Genomic DNA, 27,845 nt, shown 5'->3' with positions numbered 1-27,845 from the left:
GTGAAGCATCAAGTGTCAAGAGACCATGCAAAAAAATTATGTGACTCCTTACTTCCTGCCGCTTGTACCAAAATATGGACCCTCGCTGGGCAGCATACATCTCAGTTTATTGTATGGGATAATAAACCCTGTTATTTGATGTTTTCATAATTCCTACTCCTGTGAAAAGCACCGTGTTGGTAATCAGTAGCTGCCAGTTGACCTTGGTGTTAAATCCCAGTGTAGAAAACTCTAGGCAAACACTGTGAGAAAGCAAGTATGGTCAACCTCACCTTTTCTTCTGTATCTGTCTCTCCACAGTTCACTTGTCTTCCCCAGTGCAGAGGATATTGGTGGTACTCTGCTCAACCCCCTGGGGTACCATTTTACTGTTTTTGTGCACCACCTGGGTTTCCTGTGCTTTCCAAAGACAGTATTCATAGCCTTTCTCTGGACTTTCTGGCTCCCAGAGCCCGGTTTTCCTAAAAGGTATAAAGCTGAGAGTACATGGGAATTATGTCTCCTGGGGTGACATTTAACTAATGACATTTGGGAGCAGACAATTCTGTGGTGAAATCTTATACTCTGATTTCCTCTCTGGGAGCAGGCTGAAGCTACTCTCTGCAGGATTGTGCCCAGGAGGATGTTGCTGCTTGGGTCTCCTTCCCTTTCCCCTCCCATCCCTGCTTCCTTCCTGGTTTCCCTTGGGAGCACTTCTTTAATAAATCATACAAATCCTCTTCTCAGGGTCTACATCTGGGGAACCTGACCAAAACGACCATCAAAGAAATTTCAAGGTGGACGCTTGTCCACGTGTTGTGTGAGGATGGTCACTACCAGTTACTGTGGTCACTACTGAGGAAGAACAGGGAGGAGTCATGGCCAAGTTGCCTTGATCTTGTCGTTATGGAGACAAACGTGCTGGGCTTTGTCACAAGGCTGCTCTCCTCCAGGTATGATGTTGCTGTGGAAACACAGAGCCTGAAGCCTCCAAGAACACTCTGTGCTAATCCCAGCTGCTTTATCCATCTGCTTTGTGTCTCAGTAGCAGACAGAGCCCAGAAAGACGGGAGGCTTTGACCATATCTCTGTTGAACCCAGTTTTCTAGAGAGGGGCCCCACCCCTGGACTTTTTCCTGGGTGAGTGAGCATCTTGGGGGTATTTTAAGGTAATATTCGCTAAATTAGATGGAAACAAAATCTTCTTGTGCTGTATGGTTTTCAAAATGACTACCGGGATTCGCACTTACTGCATATTTGTTTCAATCTACATTCAAGTGGGTCCGTCTGAGATGCAGTCTTATTTTGAGCTTGTAGATTCTTTTAGTATTAACTTCCCTGTTCCCAGATATTGGAATAACGGTCCTAACTCATGGTTAATGATTCCTGTGGTCAAGAAAGCAAAAATTTAAGCACATAGATATGGGTTATGTTGTCTCTACATGATGATGGCGCTGATGCTGGACTCTGACCACAGGTATCAATGTGGCCTGAGGCTGTCTTCCCAGTGGGTGACAGTGATTCTCAGTTACAGTGCAATGTGGTAGATACAACCTCATGGTTAAGAGCATGGGCTTTGGTGTCTTGGTATGAGCAGCAGCTATAACAAAACAATATAGACTAGGTAGCATATATTACACATATTTACTTCTCACATCTTGGAGGCTGGGAAATCCAAGATCAAGGTGCTGGCAAATTTAGTGTCTGATTAGAGCCCTCCTTCTGGTTTGCAGATGACTGCCTTCTTGCAGTATTTTCACACTGGGGAAGGAGAGAGGACTATGGTCTCTTCCTCCTCTTATAAGGACACTAATCCTATCGTGGGGACTCTAATCTCATGACCTCATCTAAACCTAATTATCTCCCAAAGGCCTCATTTCCACATACCATCACATTGTGGATTAGGGCTTCAGTACGTAAATTTTTGGGGGACACAGCATTCAGTTTGTAGCAGATGGCTTTAGGTTGACTCGAGTTAAGGAGAGCATCATAAAAAAAGAGATCTCTTTTACTGTAAAAAGTTATTTACTTTGTCATTTAGAAATGGCAATGACTGTTATGTTCATTATTATTGTTTCTGTTGTTAAAATCAAATTTTGCCAATGACTTAGATTCCCTGATAGCTCAGTTGGTAAAGAATCTGCCTGCAATGCAGGAGACCCCGGTTTGATTCTTGGGTTGGGAAGATCTTCTGGAGAAGGGATAGGCTACTCACTCTAGTACTCTTGGGCTTCTTTTGTAGCTCAGCTGGTAAAGAATCCGTCTGCAATGCCAGAGACCTGGGTTTGATCCCTGGGTTAGTAAGATCCCCTGGAGAAGGGAAAGGCTACCCACTCTAGTATTCTGGCCTGGAGAATTCCATGGACTGTATAGTCCATGGGGTTGCGAAGAGTCGGACAGGACTGAGCGACTTTCACTTCCACTTTAAAAGTTAATTCCTGACATTCTGTTGCCTGCATCTCTTAGAGACATCAGCTAGATCTGGGAGTCCACATTAATTTTCAGAAAAATGAAGCAATATCAGTTAGGGTTCAGGTGGGAAAAGAAATCATTCTAGATATTTCAAACAGAGCAATATTTAATATGGGGAATAAGCTGCCTACAGAAATTGATGAGAGGAATGGAGACACCAAAGTCAAGAGGGCAATCACAGGTATGGTCCATCCAAAGGGCCAAAGAGATTCTGATACTTCCCAGTGGTCAGGAACTGATGGGAAACTACTGCTGGTCTCAGAGCTTCTCTGTAGGCCTAAGGGGGTGAATTTCTAGGAAACATGGAAACTATTTATTAAACCCCCCTGTTTATGATGCCCACCATATCTGCTAAAGCTAGAAGAGGAAGAAGGGTAATTCTGTCCCCATTCTGCCTTCTCTGGCTTGCTTGAGTGTTGTAGACTAAACCATAGCCAGTACCCTGCTGGCAACTGAGTATGTGACATTTAGTTCCCAGTCTTTCAGCCTTTGTGATTCAATGGAGAACAGAGAAGGGAGTGCAGAGTGTACAGGGCCAATAGACAATATTTGGTGGTGGTTCATTTTATATGCCTAGTCTCCAACATCATAATTTTATTTCTTGTTACCTATAATTGTGAATGGGATTGTGATGTTTGTGAATTGGATGTTTCTAACTAGGGTTCTGTAATTGTACTTTTGCCCTTATGTGGTTTTATATACTGAATACAGAAAATTCATATTTATAAGCACAATGGATTGTTTGATTTTAGGTCAACTGAAAGTCAGCATGTGTGTGTGCTGCATGATAAGTCGCTTCAGTTGTATCTGACTCTGTGTGACCCTATGGACTGTTGTCCATCAGGTTCCTCTGTCCATGAAATTCTCCAGGCAAGAATACTAGAGTGGTTTGCCATGCCCTCCTCCAGGAGATCTTCCCAACCCAGGGATTGAACCCCGTGTCTCTTACAGTCTCCTGCATTGGCAGGTGGGTTCATTACCACTAGCACAACTGGGGAAACTCCAAAGGCAGCACATACTTAATTAAAGCTGAGGACCTGAGACCCAGAGATTACACTTGCCATTCACCATCTGGGATGGTAGAATAACAACAGCAGTAATGATACTGATAGAGACTTTCCTGGTGGCCCAGTGGTGAAAACTTCATGCTTCCATCATAGGGGGTGCAAGTCTGATCACACACACCATGGGCATGGACAAAATGTAAAAAAAAAAAAAAAAAAGTGACGATGGTAATTACAGCTACTGCTTGTTTTTACTTTTGAATTTCATTCTAGGTGCTTTACATCTACTAACTCATTGTCTCTCACCACAGTCATATGCAGTACTATTCCCATCTTACAGATGAAAACACTGAAATATCAAGAGGTTAAATAAATTTCCCAATTTCAAATAGCAAAACAGGATCTGAATCTCAAACTAGCTTTTAAGTACTACAAAACACACAGAAATTCTGTTACACATGGTTTTTATTCATGTTTTACTTATTATAAATTATTTTATTGTGGTCTACCAAATTATGAGTTTTCTCTGACTCTCCCTTCTGTTCACCCTTGTATTTTATGATAAAATTAGTGGTTAAAGTTTATTGAGAGCTTTCTATGCTTCAGACCATGCTAAAGGATTTGCAGGTAATATATCATTTAATACACAAGACAGCTTTATGAGATCTGGAGAGGTTAAATAATCAATTTAGCATCCCACAGTAAGGAAGTGGCAGAGCCTGGATTCAACCTGTAAAATTGCACTGACTGGCCAATTCAGTAGCCAACAGCCAAATGTCATGACTAAGCACTTGAAATGTGGTAAGTCTGAATTATGATGTGCTGTAAGTATAAAGTACATACTGGATTTCAGAGACTTTACACTGTGGTGCATCTGGGAGATGCTGTGCTGTGAAATAAGACTCAAAACCTTGCTTCCAGCCTCAATCTTTTCCTAGGAGTTCATCTAAGAGTTATTGAGGCTACTCAATACAGACTGGAGAAAACTGAGTGAAAGGGACTTCAGTTGGAGGTGGGGCGAACTTGGGCGGGGGTGGGACACTGAAAAGAGAGAATACACTGCATTTCTTAAAAATGCCAATGGCATTTTGGGATTTACATAACAAATCAGTCTTGCTGGAAGGATGTGTTGTATTTGATTATTATTTACGACAAATCACTCACCCTGAGTTGCCAAGAGGGTAATTATGGAATGGATGCAGGACTGTTTCCTACAATGCAAGCAGATAGTACAGCTGGGTCTTAGAGGGGAGTGACACCAGGGCTCTGAAACCTACCAGGGACAAAGGAGGCCACTCTTTCTCTCTTGCCTACTCTGGCAACTCAGTTTCTTTTTCTGCTTTGATGTCTTTTTTCTATGTTGACTGGCTTTTTCTTCCTCCCAGCACGTGATGGAAAACCCTTGATTGACTGGAGTTGCTGGGTCCCCATTCAAAATTAGCTAAGTAGGAATCTGATTTGTTGGGCTTTGCTCAAATATTCTCCTCTAGTCTGAACAATGAGTCAAAATAAGCAAATTAAATAATATGACTGCTACAGAAATGACTGCCTCTCTACTTTTTCCCTGCTCCTCTACCATACATGGGTAACTTTCTTCACTGTCCTGCCTCTCAAAATATTTTAAAGAATGCTTTTATTGCTCCATAATCATGTCATAGCTCTTAACCTAGTAAAGCAATATAGTTAACTATTTTATTTAAGGATGTTCCCAACACAGGTGTTCTGAGAAATTCTTTTGGGTTTGGTCAATACAAATTCTGTTTATTGTTTCCATCTTTTATGTATAAAACTCAATCAGACTCCATAGCCCTTTTCTCTCTATTTTCCCAGTATTCTTACATTATGTTTATATATGAAGATGGTTTTATGACATTTTATCAGTTTGTCTTTAGATAGCGTGCAGGAAGGCAAGGATATGTTTTGCTTGTCTGTACCTTCCTAATGCTGGTGCATAATTCACTTTCCATAAACATGTATGAATGAAAGAAAGAATGAATGGCACTGCATTTTCTTTCCAAAAAGACAAAGAGTTTGTATTTTTGTATTCCCAGTGATCCTTTTCTAACCTACCAGTATTGATTTTTAAAATAACTTGTGTGTTGGTCTGTCTTTCTTAGGTGGAGAAAATATTCACCTAATTTTTAAATACTCAAAATTCATTCATGTAAGTGATGAGACTTGGCAGTTTCATTGCACATTCCCTCTGGAAGGACTTTTCTCAGTGGGGATTACCCCTATAGCTATGCTCTACAAATGGTTTCTCTGAAGGGAGCCTTTAAACCAGAGAACACTGATTCAATCCCCCTGTGGATCTCTGTCCTGTGAAAGGTTTCTGAACTTCCTGTGAAAGGTTTCTGAACTGTATTATACAACCATCTGTTATGGTCTGGTCTGGCTACTCTAAGCCTTCTTTTCAGCCATGTTCCTGGGCATGATTATTCCCCAGAAAAATTCAGGACAGAGTGTCCAATTCAAAGTCTGCTGCCACAGGTTTAGCTACAGAAGTGGATGTTTTGACCTATTTTCTGACTACAGGATCAGATTCTCTGGACAATAGCCAAATGTCTGCTCCATGTTATACTATGGCTCAGAAACAAGAGAAATATGGCACTCTTGCCAATTTTGAAGCTCTGAAGCCTCAACTGTAATTATTAAAAACTATTAACAGTCCAAATTCTTTGACAGTTTAGTGCCACAAAAGTTAAGCTGAACCGCAGTTAATATCATCTCTCTTGCAAGCTTTGTGGTTAAAGAATGAGTTTAACTGCTTCACATATTATACGTAAATTAATTAGGTAGGAATTGCTATAGTATTACTATGAGAAATTGGCTTATTTTTTCCTCAAAGTAAGGAAATTTCCACCTAGACCAGTAAATTGAATTATTTTTCTGGTTTATACTAAATATACAATATTGATAATTGCCAGTGCTCATATACTGTTGAAAGAGGTGGCTCAATTGTTTAAATAGTGAAAAAATGGGTACAGGTAGCTTGTATTAAATGCTTTCTATGAGCTAGGAGTTTTACATACTTTATATTGATTAACATTCCAACATCTAACAACAAGATTTCCCCCATTTTACAGATGAAGAAACTGGTATCTTCAAGGCAACAGTCAGTAAGTAGCATGGCTGGTGTTTGAACCTTCATTTATGTGGTTTTAAAGCTTTTGCTCTTTCTAATTTCCTACGTTATTTCCTTTGCCAGTTCTCCCCCTCTTTTTTATATTAAACTCCTCAAAAATTAAAATATAGAGATTTTATATATATATATAAAGAAGTCTAAGGGTAATTTTTTGGATATGATGAAGATAATTGCCTACTTAAAAATATAATTCAAGCTACAATGAAAGGAGCTTCCACTGGATTTATGGCCAAAGTCATAGTGTTCCCAAGCTAGTTATGCATGTCCTGCAAACAGAGAAGGGCACATGGGTTCTTCTGCCCCCAACCCCTGCTGTGTCTCCATGCTGAGTCTCTTGTATGTCTCAAGGTCCCCCTCTCTTCACATCAGGCCCTGATTTCGACATAGAAGACTGTTGAGACTGTGCATTCAGTTTCCTCTGTAGCTCTGCTGCCCTTACAGTTAAATCGTATACCTGAATTTCAGCACAGATTGTAGGATTTCTCTCCCTTTAAATCTTCCAGTTCAATTCAGTTAAGTTGCTCAGTCGTGTCTGACTCTTCGTGACCCTATGGACTGCAGCATGCCGGGCTTCCCTGTCCATTACCAACTCACAGAGCTTGCTGGTTTGATCTCTTTGCATTTTGGGGCTAGTTTTGGTAACAGCTATTGGTGTAGGCTTGATCCTTCCAAGATCCTTTGAGGAAATGTGTGAAATGTACTCTGGGATTATCTCCCTGAGGAACAGACAAGGGGAGAATTTATTTACTCCTTTTCGTTCCCAGCTGGCCAAGAATTGCTTTCTGATGTTAACTCCTTCCCACTTCCAGATGCCTGTGGGATCAGGAGGGCTGGCTGGTCTGCTGAATCTTACGTGGGCTGAGAATAGCAGAGAAGCCTGGGGGCAGGAAATGGGCAGTGTATTGGGGACAGCTGCATCTGCATGTAGTTAGATCGCATCTGAGCACAGTTGATCACATCAGGAATGCCTGGAGTAAAAAGTGCACTGAGAGCATGTGATGTGCGGCACATGTGGTGTCAGATGCAGATACGATCTGTTCTAGGGCTCCAACATATCATCACACAGCTGTCAAACAATGATATATTTCTAAAGTCTGAATTGGTGGTTGGTGGTTTAGTCACTAAGTCACGTCTGACTCTGCCACCCAGTGAACTGTAGCCCGCCAGGCTCCTCTGTCTATGAGATTTTCCAGGCAAGAATACTGGAGTGGGTAGCCATTTCCTTCTCCAGGGCATCTTCCTCACCCAGAGATCAAACCTGGGTCTCCTGTATTGCAGGTGGATTATTTACCAACTGAGCCACCAGGATTAGTTGGCATCAAATCATACCACGAGTAGGCATTTGTGACACCATCTTGGCTGGGGTACTCTAGCTCTTCCTCAGTTCCTCCCTTGGAGCATTCACCAGTGTGGTACAGTAAGTCCCCTACATACAAATGAGTTCTGTTCTAAGAGCACGTTTGTAAGTCCAAAAAAGTTAGCCTAGGAACCCAACTAACATAATTGGCTATATAGCACTGTACTGTAACAGGTTTATAATACTCTTCACACAAATAACACAAAAACAAACAAAAATAAACACAAAAATAAAGAAAATGTTGGTAATCTTACAGTACAGTAGCTTGAAAAGTTTAGTAGTACCAGCTACATCACTGCTTTTGCACTTACTTCCGGACATCTTGGACTTGAAATAAAGATATTTTACTACTGTCCTCTATGAGTGAGTGAGTGAGTGAGTGAGTGAAGTCACTCAGTTGTGTCCAACTCTTTGCGACCCCATGGACTGTAGCCTACCAGGCTCCTCCATCCATGGGATTTTCCAGGCAAGAATACTGGAGTGGGTTGCCATTTCCTTCTCCAAGAGATCTTCCCAACCCAGGGATTGAACCCAGGTCTCTGCATTGCAGGCAGACGCTTTACCATCTGAGCCCCAGGGAAGTCCTCTATACAGCACTGTAGGTACATAAAAGCACAACCCCTTGTAGAGGACACATGCACGAGGCAGTGCATGCCAGGCATGTGAACTAACTTAAGTGATCGGACATGCAAATGCACTTTGCATCTTTGAAAGTTAGCAACTTGAAGGTTCATAGGGGACTTACTGTACAGGTTCAAGGTCACGTCGAACACACATATATCTGGTTTGGTTCAGTTCAGTTCAGTCACTCAGTGTCTGACTCTGTGACCCCATGAACTGCAGCATGCCAGGCTTTCCTGTCTATCACCAACTCCCACAGCTTGCTCAAATTCATGTCCATTGAGTTGGTGATGCCATCCAACCATCTTATCCTCTGTTGTCCCCTTCTCCTCTTGCCTTCAGTCTTTCCCAGCATCATGGTCTTTTCCAGTGAGTCAGCTCTTTGCATCAGGTGGCCAAAGTATTGGAGTTTCAGCTTCAGCATCAGTCCTTCCAATGAATATTCAGGACTGATTTCCTTTAGGATTGACTGGTTTGATCTCCTTGCAGTCCAAGGGTCTCTTAAGAGTCTTCTCCAACACCACAGTTCAAATGCATCAATTCTTCAGCACTCAGCTTGCTTTATAGTCCAAAAATATCCAGTGCTCTATCTGAACTAAGACTTATGTACATTCCTGTGGCTAATGCCATGTACCTGTTTTTGACATAAAACTTATGTGGTTGCTGATGCTTTCTGAGTAGTGGTATAAGGTGTGCTCCTCTGGGTCAGAGGAGGTAGACATAGACTTAATTGAACTCCAAGTTGTGAGAGAACCCAGAATAAAGATGTATGGCTCCAGTGATGGGGGTGACTTTCAGTCCGATCTACTTTGGGGACATTTTTTTTTTTTTAACAGTATCACGCTCTCGGCAGAGATAAATGGGAAGGGATCAAAGTGGGAGAGTAAGTGTTGCTTGTAGTTGCTTCATAGGTGATTCTGTGACACCCTACCCATTTTCCACTGAGAACACTGAAGTGAGTTAATTTGCCCAGTAGTTATCTGGCATTTCACAGGAGGGTTGGCATCTCTTACTGCTCCATCAGATGCCCACAACAATATCCAAGGCCAGGAGAGGCCATGTGGAATGAAGGCGGCTGCAGACAAAGCTCACGGAACACGGAGTGGTGGATTTGATTAGGAAGTGGGCAGGATGCTTGCACAGACTTACACATTAGTCAGTTGAAAAAACCCTCAACTGCCTTCGTGGCCTCTTAGGTACAAGGTCTCCTCAGTCCTCACCGCTAAAAGAATGCTTTCCTAAAGCTGATCTTGAGGCTGGCGGCAGGCCATCGCTCCACCACAGACCATCTGCGTGCACTGGGAGTCCTGCCTGCCATGTACCCAGCTGGGGTGGCCTCCTGGGATGCTTCCCTTGGCAGGAGTGTCTTACAGCTGGGCTGATTATTAGTGAGTTTCTGAATTATTTATGTCAGTGCTTCCTTTCATTAGTGTGAATTGTCATAAATTGGATATAATCAGAATGATTTAGGTTTGAGGAACAATAGTGGGGTTCCACTTTTAGTTTAATATTAAACTTGGGCTTTGTTATTGCTCTTAAACCTCCTACCAACATTGTTAGGAGAAAGCCATTTGGTGTGTTGGAAGACCCTAAACTTGGAATCTGGAGACCCTGGTTCCTGGACCTGCTCTCTTGCCCTGGACTCAGCCTGATAACACCTTGTGATCACCTGTTTAATGTCCTGATCCTTCAGTTGAGCTGAGGCCCAGAGAGCCTAGTGGTAGAACTAGAATGAAAAGCCAGGTGGCGGAGTTCCCTCTTTGTTCTGCTCTAGGTGATCTTGTTCACCTGTTGGGCATTTACTTGTCAGGTCATAAGCTAGAAGGCAGCAGTCTGCAAACTGGAAGAGAGTCCTCACCAGAAACCAACCATACTAGCACCCTGACTCAGACTTCAAAAGTGAAAGTAAAAATCACTCAGTTGTGTCTGACTCTTTGGTACTGCATGGTCTATACAGTCCGTGGAATTCTCCAGGCCAGAATACTGGAGTGGGTAGCCTTTCCCTTCTCTAGGGGATCTTCCCAACCCAGGGATCGAACCCAGGTATCCGGCATTGCAGGTGGATTCTTTACCAGCTGAGCCACAAGGGAAGCCCAAGAATACTGGAGTGAGTAGCCTATTCTTTCTCCAGAGGATCTTCCTGACCCAGGAATTGAACTGGGGTCTCCTGCATTGCAGGCAGATTCAAAAACTGGGAGAAAATCAGTATCTGCTGTTCAAGCCACCCAGTCTATGGTATTCTGTTATGGCAGCCTAGATAGACTAAAATAGGGGCTAGACTAGAAAGGATTGACTATCAGAAGTGCAAGGCAACTTGTCTTAGCTTGAATTCTTCCAAAAACATCCTGAGATAAGGATTAGAGTAAAAGCAGTTTGTTTGGGAGAAGAGTCCAGAAAGCAATGCTGAGAGTGTGGGGAAGTGAGATAGAGGAAGATAGGAAAGCCAATATGGATTATTTCTATGGGCAACTGAACTTAGTACTCCTGGGTACACTCTGAAAAACAATGTGGAATATGTCTTGGAATTTCCCTATTTAAAGCCAGGAAAACTGTGATGGTCATACACCAACTCACCATTTCCACAAAGACATCAAGTTCCTAGCACTTCTGGCTGGCCTGGCATGTTCCAGCCTGGCAGCAGGGGTCCTGGGTCAGAGAGAGCCACCAGGGAAAGATGTGTAGCAAGGTATGCATGGGAACTGACTCAGGTCACCTCCAGGGTGGACTGAAAGGATGAGAATGCAGCATAGATGACATCTGCTACAGCAGGACTCTCACACTTTAAAGTGGACACCGAACATCTTGGGGGGCGGGGGGAGGGGTGCGGTTCTTGTGAAAGTACAGTCTGTTTCCTAGGTCTAACTGGGACCTGAGAATCTGCATTTCTAAAAAGTTCCCCATGATGACAAAGTAGCAAATCCATGGACAAGGTTTTGAGTAGAGAGTTACAGACTCTTTCATGAATTCAGTTCAGTTCAACATGTATTTGTTGCTCATCTGTTGAGCTGGATCCTGGGGCTTCCTGTGCTTGTCATGGGGACTAGAGAGATCAGAATATGGTACCAGCAGGGCCCTGTGGGGCTCCTGGGCACAAAAGCCTTTCTTTGGCCCCCATTTCTTGATTACAGAAAATGGGCTTTATTTTGGCCTCCATGACCTTCCCTGAGTTGCAGCAAGCAGGTTCAAACAATTGCTAATTAGGGAAGGGAGGGGATACAGAGACAAGGGAGGAACAATCAAAAGAAACAGTAGTGCAGCCTTGGGTTCTCCCTCAAGGGATATACATAATAGTATTTTTGAGCTATTTCGCAGGTACTGGAACCTCCACCAGGTGGGAAAAGTTACTATGCCCCTCACAAGCACGCAGACCCCAGACCCATTGGAACCAGAAGGTTGATGATGCTGATTCCCACTTACCACACCACCAACCAATCAGAAGAATGTCCCTGAGCTGATTACACCCTCTGAACCATTACTGTAAAACTCCTCACTACCCCTCCAAGTGGGGACACGGTTTTGCAGGCGTTAGCCCTCTGTGGCCTCTTTGCCTCGCAAAGCAATAAAGCTATTCTTTTCTATTTTACCCAAAACTATGTCTCCAAGATTTAATTTGGTATTGGGTGTGGGGGCTGGATTTGGTTGCAGACAGAAGGGTCAAGTGTTGCATGCATTTTACAGTTTATCTATCCTGTTTCAGTTGTCCAGGATTGGAAGTGCCCCCTACATATTTGTATTAAGAAACAGGAGAAAGTACAATTCTTTCTGTCTCTTGGACAGAATTTTAGCCGATAAAAATAGTAAAACCATTAGCATAGATTTACCTTTAGGTATGCTCCCAGTGTCTTAGTAGCAGCCTCTCTGGAACCATGGGAGGGATTTCGTAAAGCCATTGCTCACTTTAATGTTTTAAAATTTAAAAAAATTTAGAGTTTTAACCAAAATAGCAACATTTTTTGTGGTACTTTACAACTTACAAAGTGCTTTCCACCACATTATCTCATTATGTCCTTTGAAGGCTTGAGAGAAATCATCTACAAATGGCATTTAAAAATAAACGCACATTAGGGCAGGTACATTACACAGCTGGGTACATGATATCCTAGATCCAAGATAATGAAAAATGACCAGGAAGAAGCCTGCATATAAACATACACCATGTCCTAGGGCACTTAGGTAAACTGCACTAGCTGTTGTTGCTGGTTTCTCACTTAAACTTTTCATGAGAGTCTTATGAACATCTTTGTTCTCTGTGCTAATCTTCCAGCTTGACCACTTGGCTTTTCTTCCTATTGAGATTCTTTGGGCCATCTGTATGCCCCACTCTGAAGTCAAGCACCAAGAGTGTGGCTCATACACAATGGACGTGTCACCAGGCTGTCAGTTGCTTTGGCTGGACAGTCAATGGATTCAGCCAGTCAGATAAGAAAATGAAAATGAGATGGTAAAGGCTTTCTTTAGGCATCGTAAAATGACCTGGGTATGAAGACCTTTCTAAAGATTTAGCCTCATATACCCAAGAACTCTAATTATACCTATCAAATGTTATCAGTAGAAATTATGAATTCTATCCAATTTATAATAATACATAAATAAAATTGAAGATTCTATCATAATATTCAATGAATTCATTTATAACAACTTCAATAACCTTGAAATATTGAGTGAAAAGGAAGCACATTGATGTCATTCTTGAATATTTTATCAATTATAATGCTTTTTGCTATATGAAATGGAATATTTAATCACACCTAAAAGTTAGAGTTTATTGTTTACATAACCTGAATCTGGAAATAATGGTTCTGAATTTTGTTAATTCAGCAGCACAGTTGATGTGTGGGTTGTGGGTTGTGGGTTCTGGGTCAGCTTCTCTGTGATTCTTTTAATTTTAATTTCATGGTCACAAAATGGCTGCTGCAGCTCTAAGCATCATGTCCCCTCACAGCTGAATCTAAACAGGAAGGAGAGTTCTTCCTTTATGGCTTTTTTTTTATACAATCAAGGAGAAAAATCATTCTGAGAAGTCCCTAGTAAGTTTCCCTCAGGCCCTTTTGACCAGAAGGGGTCATAGGCCCACTTGCACAGCAATCACTGGTAAAGGAAGTGGGATTAGCATGACTGACTTGACTAATCATACTTAATCTTCTAGGGCTGGAGTGGGGTCCAAACTTCCTGGAGCACATTGCTTCCTCAAATCTGAACAAAATGAATGTCATTCATAAGGGGAAAATGGAATGGCTTTTGAGGAGGAAAGTAATATTGTCTGATACACATATTTTCTGTTATTTCTTTAGAATTTCTTTGGTTACCTATAATTCAGGGGTTAGAATCAAAGATTAAGATTGAAAATATTACCTCTTACTGAATTCTAAAGATGTATAAAAGTGTTTTGTAGTACAAATTGAGTTTCTTGTTAGTTTTGTTAGGGAAACCACTGTCTGAAACTGCCCACCCTGGCTAGGCTTGACGATAATCATTTGCAAGATTTAGCTTAGAATAGGAGGCCCTGGTAAGGAATGCGGAACAAGCTACCACCAACGGCAAGAATTTGGGAAAGGTCAAAAGAAAGAGGAGACATCAGTCCGCACATCCTACCAACCTCCCAGAATCCTTCTCGGTGGCATCCATCTTGGCTGAGTGATGAACGTGCCACCAGGAAGGACCCTGAGTCAGAATGATTGGCCAGAGACAACCTGGAAATGAACCCCATCACTATAAAACCTGGTACATGGCAGAACAGTTCTCCTGGGTTCCCTTACCCAGCTGCTCTCCGCCTGGGCACCATTTCCCAATAAAGTCTCTTGCTTTGTTAACTTGTGTGCCTCCTGCTGCTGCTGCTGCTAAGTCACTTGAGTCGTGTCTGACTCTTAGTGACCCCATGGACTGTAGCCCACCAGGCTCCTCCATCCATGGGATTTTCCAGGCAAGAGTACTGGAGTGGGGTACCATTGCTTTCTCCTAGAACAATTCATTTCTGAGTGTTAGACAAGAGCTCACTCTTTAGCCCTGGAACAGGTCCCCTTTCTTCGAATAGCTTGGGTTCCTTATGGAATAGAAACCTTCCTGTACAGAGCTCAGCCTCTGTAGGGTGGCATGTGTCCCCGTCATACTGCTACCTGCCTGGGGTCTTCAGAGGGATAGAGGGAGAAATGGCATGAGGGCTAAAGCTACTGGACGAGATTTTAGGAGGGAATTTTTGGGGAAATTTAGAGTTTGAGGGCGAGTAGAACTGTGGGGAGGAAAGTAGACATGAGGGGAAGGAGGATTTGAACATGTGTGTTACTGTGAGCAGATATCCACTCTCTTCATATACTCGAAACACACAGCTGAGAATGTGGGCTAACCTAGGACTGATGTCTGTTTGGTAGCCTGTGTCTCTTTTCAACATTGCTCTGAGGGTTGTGGCTTCAGTAGGGTACATTCTCATCATTGATAGTAAGGGGTAGGCATAGAATTTTCCCCACAGACCCCATTCCCAACTGAAAGCCTATCTAGATCCATGGGGAGGTTCTATAGGATATATATTCTATATATGATATATGTATTCTGTATATTCTATAGGATATAGGAGGTTCTGTAGGATAGAATGTTGGTACCTCTATGCTCCAGGTCATCTCACATTCCAAGATGGCAGCTCTACAAATGGCATTTAAAAATAAACGCACATTAGGGCAGGTACATTACACAGCTGGGTACATGATATCCTAGATCCAAGATAATGAAAAATGAGCTTTGGCCACTACCTTCACATTCCAACATGCAAGAAGAGAGAAAAGGGAAGAAGTAGAAGAGGCCAAAGGCAGTGCTAATTGGTTTCTTAATGATGATTCTCAGGAACTTCCTCATGATACATCTGCACACATTCCATTAATCAGAATTTAGTCTCATGGTCCATCTAGGCCTTTGGGAGTCTGGAAATGTAGGCTTTAGTTTGATCAGCCAGGTACTTAGCTAAAGATTCTATTACTAAAGAAGAAAGGAAGAATGGATATTGGGGTAACAAGGAAAAGGAGTCTTTTCCAGACTGATATCCCTTTCTATGAATGGGAGATGGACTAGCATTTTATATCTGTTTACTTTTGTCACTTATTTAGTGTTGAATGTCCTCCCCCCACCTCCACTTAGATCTCATCTATCTCCCTAATTCCTTTGTTGTCTACTGAATTTTTTCTCACCTTTAAGCTTAGTTCAATGTCACTTCTTCAAAGGAGTCTTCTTGGATTCTACCAGTTAGAACTAACTTCTGTCTTCCCTAGGCCACTTTTCCTTCTTTCATTATAGCAAAATGTTGATTCTGTTTCCCATTATCAGGAGTTGTTTAGGTTTCTCTTTAGATAGCAAATTTCCTGAGGGCTGGATCCTGGATTTAGTCATCACCAAATCCATAGAGTGCATACATGAAAGAGAAGTAAACTCATGTTTTGTTTAAGCCAATGTACTTTTGTACTTTTAATCACTCACAGCCAAGTGTAATCCTAACTAATGTAAGATTCTTCTCCTTTGCCTTTACAGAGTTGAATACTGCTCTATTTCTGAACAGATGATTATACAGATACCATATAAAAAGGGCTAACACATTAAAAGAAGTTTATGAATGGAAGAAAATTGGGAAATAGTCTTAAATTAGTGCTATGTTCTCAGTTTTCAGTGTTAGAAGGGTTTGTAGGGTGTGGAGGCAGGAAGAAGGCTTTGTAATTTGACATATCTGATTTCAAATATTGCTTGAGTGACTTATAAATGTGTGACCTCAGGTAAGGAAATTATTCTCCCTAAGCCAGAGTTTCCAGATCTGTAAAATGGTAATGAAAGTATTTACTTCGCAGGGGTGTTTTGAGAATTAGGTAGAATGTCTGCAATGAGCCTGGTACTTAGAGGATACTCATTCCCGGGTATTATTATAATCATCATACAGCAGATTTGGAATGATTAAGGTAAAGCTCTATGTTGCCCTGTCCCAGAGCCACAAAGCTGATTACATATGGGTCAGGGGTTCTTGGAAAGAGCTTTGCTACAGAAGGCAAGGAATGTTATTACTGGTAACAGAAATTGAGAGCATATCATTTATACCCCTGTAATTGAGATGAAATTTGGCATATTGACATCAACAATATTCCTCCAACATCCATTTTAAAAGTCTCCAGATGAAAAATGTAGACACAAAAGTACAAGCATTCATTGATGCTGTTAATAGTCATAGCAACGTGTAAGATAGTAGTAAAAATGATGAAAGTGGCCATTCTACTGAAATGTGGGCTGAAGCGTACCTATTAAATTGAATCCATAGTTAAAACAGCCTGGGTTTTTCATAGTTCTCTAAGGAAGAGCAGTTAAACCCCAGATTTTGTCTTTATTGACAGCAATATAGAAGTTATACCTTTCACAGACCAAAAACAATCAGTGGACACAGCTGTTAGAACTTCAAGGTCAGAATAAAAGAGTAGATACTATAATTTTAAGGAAAATTGGAGATGTTTATGTGATGACTTGGTTAAAAAAATGCCTTGTGAACTCCTCAAAGCATATGAGTAACTTTTTTGACTTTGTACTGTGTGAAATCTCCATGAAATTTTTGATACTTTGAGCCTAATACCTAGCATGTATTTCCAGTTTGATGCTGGGAGGGATTGCAGGCAGGAAGAGAAGGGGACGACAGAGGATGAGATGGCTGGATGGCATCACTGACTCGATGGACATGAGTTTGAGTGAACTCCGGGAGTTGGTGATGGACAGGGAGGCCTGGTGTGCTGCGATTCATGGGGTCGCAAAGAGTCGGACACGACTAAGCGACTGAACTGAACTGAACTAATTTAGTTATTGTATTCATTTCCCATTATTGTATAACAAATGACAAATGCCTGTAAACTTGACTGATTAGTCTCTCATAGTTTTCATGGGTCAGAAGTCTGGGCACAACTTAGCTGGGTTCTCTGCTTAGGGTCTCACAAAGATATAATTAAGGTGTCAGCTAGGCTATATTCCCATCTGGAGGATCAACTGGGAAAGAACTTGATTTCAAGCTCACCCAGGTTATTGGCAGAATTAATTTCCTGTGGTTGTAGGACTGAGAGCCCTGGTTTCTTGTTGGGGCCTGAGCTACCAGACACTCAGCTCCTGGAAGCTGCCCATAGTTCCTTGGCACATGGGCTTTTCCAGCTTGCCCACTGACTTCACCAAGTTGCACAAAGAGTTTTAGGGAGGGTCTATTAGCAAGATGAAATCTAATATAATATAATCATGGAGTAACCTGTAAGTTTCACCATATTCAACTGGTTAGAAGTAAGTCACATGTCCTGCCCACACTCAAAGGTAGGGGATTATAAACAAAGTCATGGACATTAGGAAGAAGGGATCGTAGTTGGTCACCTGGAGTGTGTCAGCCACAATTATCAACACAGTCCTTTGATAAGGCTGAGTAAATGTTCTTACTTCCATTACAAGAAAGAAGGCATTGATGTTCATTTAGAGAGGTTAAATGAGCTGATACTGAAGATAACACAGTTACAAATAACAGGTGGTAAGGTTAAACCCAGGATCCCTAGGTCTTAATTCTACACTCTTGTCTACAAAAAAGATGCATGACCTGAGAATTAAGTTTTGTTTGGGGCAAAATGAGGACTGCAGCCCAGGAGACAGCACCTCAGAGAGCTCTGAGAGACTGCTCCAAAGAGGCAGTGGGGGAAGGTCAATATATAAGATTGGGTGAAGGGAGAGTTCAATGTAATCAAGCACTCATTTTACAAAATGTTTTCTGTTAGTTGCAGGGAGCTGATGCCACCATGAAGTGATTTAGTGCTTTTCTAGATATGAGATGCAAGGATTGGGATCATGAAATCAGTTCCTGAAAACATCTAACTATCTAAAGACCAGTTTCACCAGTTTTCCTGAAGTCCAGAGTGCCTCACTCTCCACCCTGAACTCCCTCAGGATGTGTCAAAGGTCATCAGCTGAAGCAGCACAGGGTTCAATCTCCACAGAGGCAGATGGAAAATGGCAAGTGCCAGTTTGTAGCTGACACTCTAACCATCAATATCTGTCTTAAGTATATTTGTATCTACTCATCCATACATTCATGCATCCAACCATCCTAGTCCAATGTTCTTTTTACTACATCATAATGCTTCTTGTATAAATGTGAGTAATATTCAGCCAACTCATCTCTTTCAACCCAGCAGAATTATCTCTTTGTCCCTTCACTGGGGCTTCCCTGATGGTTCAGCTGTTAAAGAACTCGCCTGCTAATGTAGGAGACCCAGGAGGCATGAGTTCAATCCCTGGGTTTGAACTCCAGGGAAGATCCCCTGGAGAAAGAAGTGGCAACCCGCTCCAGTATTCTTGCCTGGAAAATGCTATGGACAGAGAGGCCTGGTGGGCTATAGTCCATGGGGTAGCACAGAGTCGGACATGACTGCACACACACAGTCTTTAGACTTTAGTCTTTAGTCCTTAGGTTAGGGTAGCGTCTTCTGTGGTAAAAAAAAAAAAAGAAAAAAGAAAAAAAAAAAAAACTTCAAAATCTCAATTACTGAACACAAAAAGGGTTTATTTCTTGCTTATATTATATATCCATTTCAGGTCAGTTGGGTTCTTTTATCCACATTTTCTTACTTGATGACCCCAGCTGATGTTATAGTCACCTTGTGAATGCTGCCAGTCCCTACTCTAGAGGAAAAAGAGGGCTCTGGTGAGTCTTGCAGTGGCGAAGAAATGCAGTGACCTGGCAGGGACACATATCATATTTGCTTAAAACTCATTTCAGAACTGGTTAAATGGCTCTACCCAACCATAACAGGGCCAAGAATTCCGACTCAACGGACTTGATCACAATTTTTACATTCTATTCTTAATGAAGTTATTTTCAGCCATTCTAGGTAAACCATTCACCAAAACTTGTTGCACTCCTGGGATCCTAAACCCAGACCCAGACTGTGTAAATTAATGCCTCTGTAAAGTAGAGCAAGTCATTGATAATACCATGATGAATGCCACCAGGGGAGGGGAGGGTGGGGAAATATGATTAGATCCTTAAGTATTCCCCTGGGTGTCTTTCTTCAGAGATACTGTAGGCACTGATCTAAATTCAATTAGCAATCATCACAAGAAAAGGAAACATCAATGGAAAAAATGGATCAAAGGATTAGACATGACTAAACCCAGCAGGAAAAGCAGAGCTGACCATTCTCAAGGTGAATAATTATCTGAAGAAAGGTGAACAACAATGACACAACCCATCAGTTGCACACCCATTTTGGCTCCATGTGAAAGCTGCAACAAGTGAGCTAAAATATTAATGCCACAGTAAGCCATCTCAGAAGAATACTGTGTTAGTACAACATTCTCAGTGGGGAGCCTGCACTGCTGGAGCAAGGTATTAACGAATAAAAAAGCAGCTGGACTAAATACATGTTCACAGCAGAAGGAATATTTTTCATCCCACCACCATATTCTATTTCATTATTTCAGACATTTCCGTCACTTTATGGACTAAATTGTAGTCAACTTTGTTATGTGTAAATTTTATCATCACTATAGCACAGTAAAGAAACTTGCTTGAAAACAAGGACAGTTGTGGATTAGGAGAGGAAAATTCTGGGAATTATCTTCTTTATTAGTAAAATCCACAACCTCTAAGATTTAACCCCAGATAGAGTACGTGGTGGCCAGGAGGTGACTTGATCAAGTAAGCCTCCTTCTGTTCCTGAGAACTTTCACAATTCACATATGATTCTTGTGACCCTAGTTAGACCGTGCAACCCTTGAGTTTCTGCAGCATTTCTGGTTCACCCTTTAGGATCTGATTCATACCTAAGCATGCCATGCAATTCACCCTTTTAAAATGTAAACGGTCTTTAGCACGTGGAAGTTGCACAGTTGTGTACGACTCTTTGTGACCCCATGGAAGTCCATAGAATTCTCCAAGCCAGAATACTGGAGTGGGTAGCTGTTCCCTTCTCCAGGGGATCTTTCCAACCCAGGGATCGAACCCAGGTCTCTGGCATTGCAAGTGGATTCTTTACCAGCTGAGCAGCAAGGGAAGTCTTCTGAATATTGGAGTGTGTATCCCTTCTCCAGGGAATATACTTGTTTTTAGTATCTGCTAAGTCACTTCAGTTGTGTCCGACTCTGTGCGACCCCATAGACGGCAGCCCACCGGGCTCCCCCGTCCCCGGGATTCTCCAGGCAAGAACACTGGAGTGGGTTGCCATTTCCTTCTCCAATGCATGAAGTGAAAAGTGAAAGTGAAGTCACCCAGTCGTGTCCGACCCTCAGCGACCCGATGGACTGCAGCCTTCCAGGCTCCTCCATCCATGGGATTTTCCAGGCAAGAGTACTGGAGTAGGGTGCCATTGCCTTCTCCGTGTTTTTAGTATATTCACATATATATGCAACCATCATCATAGTCAATTTTACTTATTTATTTTTGGGGCACTGTGCAGCTTGTTGGATCTTAGTTCCCTGACCAGGGATTGAACCTGGTCCCTCAGCAGTGAAAGCTCAGAGTCCTGACTACTGGTCTGCCAGGGAATTCCCACCATAGTCAATTTAGAACATTTAATCATCTCAAAAAGAGAGTCTGTACCCTTTAGATACCATTCCTTATCTCTAATCTTCCTTCCCCACCCTAAACAACATTTATACACAAGTGTTTGTGTGGACATATGTTTTCATTGCTCAGAAATATACACCCAGGAGTGGAATTGCTGGCTCACATGGTAATTCTATGTTGGATCATTTGAGGTATTACCAGCTGGTTTGTTTCCCAAATGGCCACATCATTTTACATTCCCATCTGCAGCATATGAAAGTCCCAATTTATCCATATCCTCACTAATACTCATTATTATCTGCCTTATTTGATTCCAGCCATCCTAGTGGATGTGAAGGGTATTGATTGTCGTTTCCATTTGCATTTTCCTAATGATTAGTGGTGTTGAGCACCTTTTTTAATGTGCTTACTGGCTATTTACTTCCTTAGCGAAATGTCTATTGAGATCCTTTCTCCATTTTAAAATTTGGGATTTTTAAAAAAATTATTGAGTTGTAAGAGTATTTTATATATTCTAGATATAGTCACTTATCAGATATATGATTTACAACTATTTTCTCCCATTCTGTGGGTTGACCCTCTGATTAATGATGCTTTTTGGTTTTTCAGTTCCATAAATTCGCAGAATTAAGCAGAAGAGGTTCTAATATCCTTTGTTTCTCTCTTTTTATGTATTTCTCCACCTCTGAAGTCTAGAGTCAGGCAGAAGCCTTTTGATCAAAAAATACTTCATCGTTTTTCTAACCCAGGGAAAGCATAAAACCTAAAAGACAAACTTTGGGATCAAAAGAGGCTCATTTCAGCCTGGTGCTTTGCATAGGCCTTCCTGGTTGGAAAGGGACACAGTAGGGGAAAAAAATAATTTCTCAGTACCCTTCAAATTTTATCTTCAGAACATGGATACAGATTTGTTTGGAAATTCCCAGAATATTCAAACCCCTTGTTTATTACATTATATTTGTGAAACTTCTGGATTGTGACCAGATTAGATTGGTTAATCACCACTTGATTGCATGAGCAGCAAGGAAGGGGAAAATAATAGACTTCAGAATAAAACCCCAGGACAAAGGAGGAATCCCAACAGCTCTGTCAAGTATATTTACCCAGTTCGACCATTTATAAGGTAATTCAATAACCAGATTGTGAGCACTGGGAAGTGAGAGGCTCTGTTGGCTGCTTTTGTGGAGGTGCTGGGGTAGAATTGGGGATGAGCATGCAGGAAAGCCTTGGAGTCCACAATTCATGACAAAGGAAGTGAGAAGAGAATGTAGCAGGGATAGAGGAGGGGAGAATGCATTCAGGGCAATAAAAGAGGCACAAGACACTGAGTCATAGGGATTGAAGAAATCCTAGCTGAATGGGGTCTCAGGAACAAGCTCAGGAAGTTCTGAAAAGCTTCAGCATATTAGTGGAGTCTTGAGGTGGTATTGGGATTTCTAGAGGTGGAAATAGAGAGGGAGAGAGAGTACTGCCAACATTTGAAGAGTTTGAAGGAGAGGATTGTGGGTTGGTTCAGCTAGAATCCAGGGTACCTGCATGGGAGAGGCTGGAGGTGAGGTTGGGAATCTGCCTGTCCTAGAACAAAAAGGGCTGTAAACATTAAAGAACACTTGCCCCAAATTTCTGAGGCCACAGGGAGCCACTGAGTGGTTAGCAAGGAGCATTTGGTAGCTGGCTGCAGGATGAGTGGAGAAAGCCCGGATACAAGGCGGCAGTGAAGACTTCTTTGAGGACACTGTGTGGGACCAGTGTGAGATCAGGCTTTGGTGGGAAAAGACAGCCCTTGTGGAATGACAGGCTGCTGAAGCTCAGCAACTGAAACAGGACATACTCCCTGGCTGAAGCTGCCACCCTTGTTATCAGGAAGGTGGCAGGTACAGAAAAAAAGATGACGGCAGATGGAAGATAGGCAGCATCCATTGTCCCGGTGCTCAAAACTAATCAAGCGTATTAAGTCACACGGGAGCTTTACAATCAGTGCCACGGCTTTGAGAGTGCCAGTTGGCAGAGCACAGCAGGTGATGGAATAGAAGGCTGCCTGCAACTGGCTGTGCTGAAGCGGTCACCTCCCGGGAGGACCTTCCCCAGGAAATGGGTGGTGGGGCGTGGAGGGGAGGAGAGGCAGGAGGTCCCTCTGCCATCTGAGAGGCCTACACCTCACCTCGAAGCTGCAGGAGTGACATCCGCAACTCCAGCAAACTGGATCTCTGTGAGAGGGCCACAAAGCACACCCTTAGCTTCTTCACCTGTAAAATGGCAGGTATTTTGAGGACTAAATTAAATAATTCATATGCAGTCCTTGGCAGGCGCCCTCGGAAAGTAGCACTGTTACCGTTCCCTAGGGCTGCTCTGGGGACAGTGTGCCTGTGGGGTTTGGGGGAACCCTTCATTTCAGAGCCCTGTTCTTCTGTCTCTGGAAGGTGTCAGGACACCTTGCTGTTTTGTGTTTGAGGCTGGAGTGCCGAGGTAGCCTTGTGAATTGATGTGATGCTGACTCAAGACTTTCAGGCAAGTTGCTTTATCTACCGTGCGACCTCTCCTTGCCTTCCTCGGTGTGGTCTGACTCTTGTGTTTCCTATTTCTTGGCTTTCCTCTCCCCAACATGGAGAAAGGCTGGCAAGGCTCAGGGATCTGGGAACCTAATCTGGGACCCAATCAGCATTTGGTTGCTAATTAGACGGGAAGAAGAAAGTAGAAAACATTTTGGAGAGACATAGAAAGTCCAGGGAAACAGTAAAGCAGGTACTCAGTTTTTTGGGGGACCACACAGGGAATTTGGGCTGCTTGGGTACCAGGAGACTAGCCAGAGTCCTTCTTTCCTTGTTTTGCTTCCCTCCATCCTAGCTTCTATGGGAGAAAGAACCAGACAGACCTTGCCTTGCAGCAAACTCTATGAGGGAGAAAGGCATGCACACAAATGCCCCCTACGGGGAGGGATGATTATCCTAGAAGAGACTCAGATGATGTGATCTGTAGTTCAGAATGGGGGGCAATGCTGACTGGAAGGATTTCAGAAGGCTTCAAAGAGGAAGTGACAATGAGCTGGGTTCTGAAGGATTTGTAAGATTTAGAGGTTAAGTAAGTTAAAGTAAGTTAAATTTGTAAGTTAAAGAGGAAGGTAACAACTCAAAAATATATTGAAAGGAAAAAAATGATGGTTGTATAAAGGAATGAATCCTTTATTTTGGTCAAATTTCCGAGAGTGTGAAGGGAACAGTGGGCCAGATTAGGGAGGAGTTTGGAAACTAGGGTGGGGATTTGAGGCTTTAGACTATAGTGATAGGGAGCAGGTGGTGCTATCAGCAGAATTGTTTTAGGTAGATGAATCCATTCACATCAGGTAGAATGGGCGAGTAAGGGCAAGGGAGCAGGGAGATGCCTTAAAAGTATTGCAATGGTCCAAGAAAAGCTAAGGCTATGAACTCAGTACTGTTAAGGAGATGAAGGGTGTTAGAGATGAATGGGGTTGGTGCTATGGAGTCAGAATGAATAGAAATTGGAAACTGATTGAATATAGGGGCTTAAGCAGGAAAGAAAAAATCAAGAATGACTTTTCTCCCTTTTTGCCCCTGAGGTTGTCCAACTCCACTTGTTCCTTAAGGGTACTGGTCCCTCTTGGATGAACAAATAATTTTATAATCTTCCTCTTCTGTGGGCTCCATCCCACTTCCCTCCTCCATCCCCACTCACCACCTATTCTGATGATGGTGTGAAAATCTTTTCCATTCATCTTCATAGTCACATACAAAGAAGTGTTCTGTTTATATAATGGACTAGGGCAATTTTACTGTCACCTTTCCTGAGGATTTTGCATCCAGAAAGGATTTCACAATGCCATTTACACTGTGGGAAAAGGATCAAGTTTTTATCAGTTTTGATGCTGGTACATGGGTTATTAGGTTGATAAATTTGGTAGGGTGGAAATCGGAGGGAAGAGGTGCTTGGGGGTATTGCTGACAATAGACTTTGTGAGTGTGATGGTTTTTCACTTGTTTGCTGTGATGCTTCTTTCAGAACCATGCTCAGTTAGACCTGGGGCAGCAACTGCTTGTCTGGATTGACCCACCTGCCCAGTTTCCACTGGAATACTCCCATTTTCCACTGGAATACTCCCATTTTCTAACTCCACTGGGGTCTTGTTTGCAGCCATTTGGTGACAAACAATAGGCCAAACATCTCTCTTCCTTTGAAATTTCTCATCAAACTTTTGGGGGGTGCTTCACACAGGTGCATTCCTCAGTCTGAGTCACGGCCATGGCTCAGTGGTTGGCCCCGCATGTCTTCTTCATTCTAAGATCTACATGGAGAAGCTGCTGCAATCTTGGTCTCATAGCAGAGGGAAGAAAAGCAACAAAGGATGGACCTATGCAATGGCTTTCAAGTTTCTGCTCAGAAATGGCACATCACTTAAAACAGTTTCTTACCACCTATCACCTTGTCTCAAAGATAATGCTACATAATATATATTTTTTGTTCTTATAGCAAGTAGCCATTTCTCTATTTTTTAAAAATATTTTTTAATGTGGACCGTTTAAAAATCTTTATTTAGTTTGTTACAATATTGTTTCTGCTTTATGTTTTTTTTTTTTTTTTTTTGCCCCAAGGCACATGCCATCTTAGGTCTCCAACCAAGAATTGAACCCACACCCCTTGAATTGGAAGATGAAGTCTTTTTTTCAAAAAATGTATATACTTATTTACTTATTTGGCTGTGCTGGGTCTTTGAGTTTTCCTCACAGCTCAGTTGATAAAGAATCTGCCTGCAATGGAGGAGACCCCGGTTCGATTCCTGGGTCGGGAAGATCTGCTGGAGAAGGGATAGGCTACCCACTCCAGTATTCTCGGGCTTCTCTTGTGGAGCTGGGTCTTAGTTGTGGCACGTGGGATCTTCAGCCTTCATTGCACCATGTGGGATCTTTCAGTTGCAGCAGGCAGAATCTTTCATTGAGGCATGCAGGATCTATTCCCTGACCAGGGGTTGAAACCAGGCCCCCCTGCATTGGGAGCCTGGAATCTTAGCGACTGGACCACCAGGGAAGTCCCTGAAGGCGAAGTCTTAACCACTGGACTGCCAGGGAAGTCCCAACAACCCATTTATTTATGTGTCAGCCTTTTTTAGGCTATATTGCAGTGGCAACAACCCCCATATCTTAGTGGATTTCAACAACGAAGTTATAATTCTTGCTACATGCTACACCAATCCACCAACTCTGGGTCAAAGCTAGCTCTTAGCTTGTGACTCTGCTCAATTGTCTTCTTCATTCTGGCTTCCAGGCTGAAGGAATAGCCCTCTCTTGGAAGAGTACTCTTTGTGTGTGGTGTGATAGAGCACAGTTTTCTTTTCCTCCTGCCCTCTTTCCTTATGGTATTTCCATCCTGGAACATTGATCTGTACCAGTCTGGGATAGTGGAAAAGGGAATTTACCCAAAGTGAAAAGATTTAGAATCTCTGTTGGCATGATAATGCCTTTAGTTTTGCTACAAAAGTGAGGGATGTTAGGAGAACAAGGGTTTTCTTATGAATGTTTCACTCTGAGTCTGGAAGCAGGAAGTTCTTTTCTCTCATCCCCTTCACCTACAGAGGGACTGAATATGTGGTATCTGTACTCCTTAATTCCCCTCCTGTAGTCCCACTTCTCCAGGAGTGAGGGGAAGAAGAAGAATTCTAGAAGGAAGGAAGTGTGTTGAAGAGCTTCTTTCAACAGGGAAGGCAGAAGATAAGGGAAGGAGACCAGAGGCTGGGTTCTCTGGTATCCATCTCTGATGAACTTAGAACCCAGAGGAATAGCTAAAAAGAGCTTTTGCCCAGTCTGCATTGCATGTGTATGTGTATGACTATGAGTAGTATGGCTTCTGTTTGCAGACGGTTGTATCTTGTTACCTTTCTTGCTTCCTTAGCTACGGGCATACATACATAAACCCAGTGCATCACACAGATTTAGAAGTAGGCTCCTCCTTTGGTGGCATGATGGAAGATGCTACCATCCCCCCACTCAGCCACTCTGCAGAATTCTGTAACTCTGAAAAATGTACACCGACTAGCTGAAAGATGAAGTCATAATCCTTTGGTCTAAGATCACAGAACCATCAAAAATGACTTCTAGAAAAAAAATACTAGAGTTTTTTTTGTCGTTGTGGTGATGGTGGTGACTGGATAATCAGGTGCAATTATAACACCATCCCTTGGAGAACTGCAGAAAAGGGAGAACATGTGCTAGAAGCCAAGGAGTCTCTTCTATATAGTTTATGCTTTGATAAAGATAAGTAGGGCTTCCCTGCTGGCTCAGATGGTAAAGAATCTGCCTACAATGCAGGAGACCCAGGTTCAATCCCTGGGTTGAGAAGATCCCCTGGAGAATTGAATGGTTACACACTACAGTATTCTTGCTTGGGGAATTCCATCTACCATGAGAAGGTTTTTTTTTTTTTTGCCTCATCAACAGGAGCTCTGGCCACTAAAGGGGTCTCATACACTCAGTGTGTTCAGAGAAGAAGCCGTCTGTAGACGTGCTGGGTTTGGAAAAGAACCATGAATAGATCAGTTAGGAAACTGAATGGGGAGGAGAGAAACCACTCTTCTCAGGCTGAGGAAGGCTTCATGGAGGGCTTCAGCAAATGAAACCAAAACTGGAGGCTTGAGTTTGTTTTTGTGGACTTGTAGGTAGTGAGGACGTGTCCTGTTTTCTTGCAAGTGGATAACATGATGGATCCTGGGCTTTTGAAAGG

The 27,845-nt window shown here is 42.5% G+C and overlaps 1 long non-coding RNA gene across 1 annotated transcript in view; it reads left to right on the top strand.

Annotated features, from left to right (window-relative positions):
* The first annotated feature begins 251 nt into the window (after positions 1 to 251).
* LOC139183650 (uncharacterized) overlaps positions 252 to 27,845 on the top strand; it is a 74,280-nt gene continuing 46,686 nt past the window's right edge. The window contains exon 1 of the long non-coding RNA XR_011567229.1: positions 252 to 1,119. This is a non-coding gene — a long non-coding RNA (uncharacterized lncRNA). The remainder of the gene's footprint in view (positions 1,120 to 27,845) is intronic.

Source organism: Bos indicus, chromosome 6, assembly GCF_029378745.1.
Source record: "Bos indicus isolate NIAB-ARS_2022 breed Sahiwal x Tharparkar chromosome 6, NIAB-ARS_B.indTharparkar_mat_pri_1.0, whole genome shotgun sequence".
Classification (NCBI taxonomy): domain Eukaryota; kingdom Metazoa; phylum Chordata; class Mammalia; order Artiodactyla; family Bovidae; genus Bos; species Bos indicus.
Note: the sequence above shows the minus strand (reverse complement) of the source record. Positions and strands in the feature narration are given on the sequence as shown.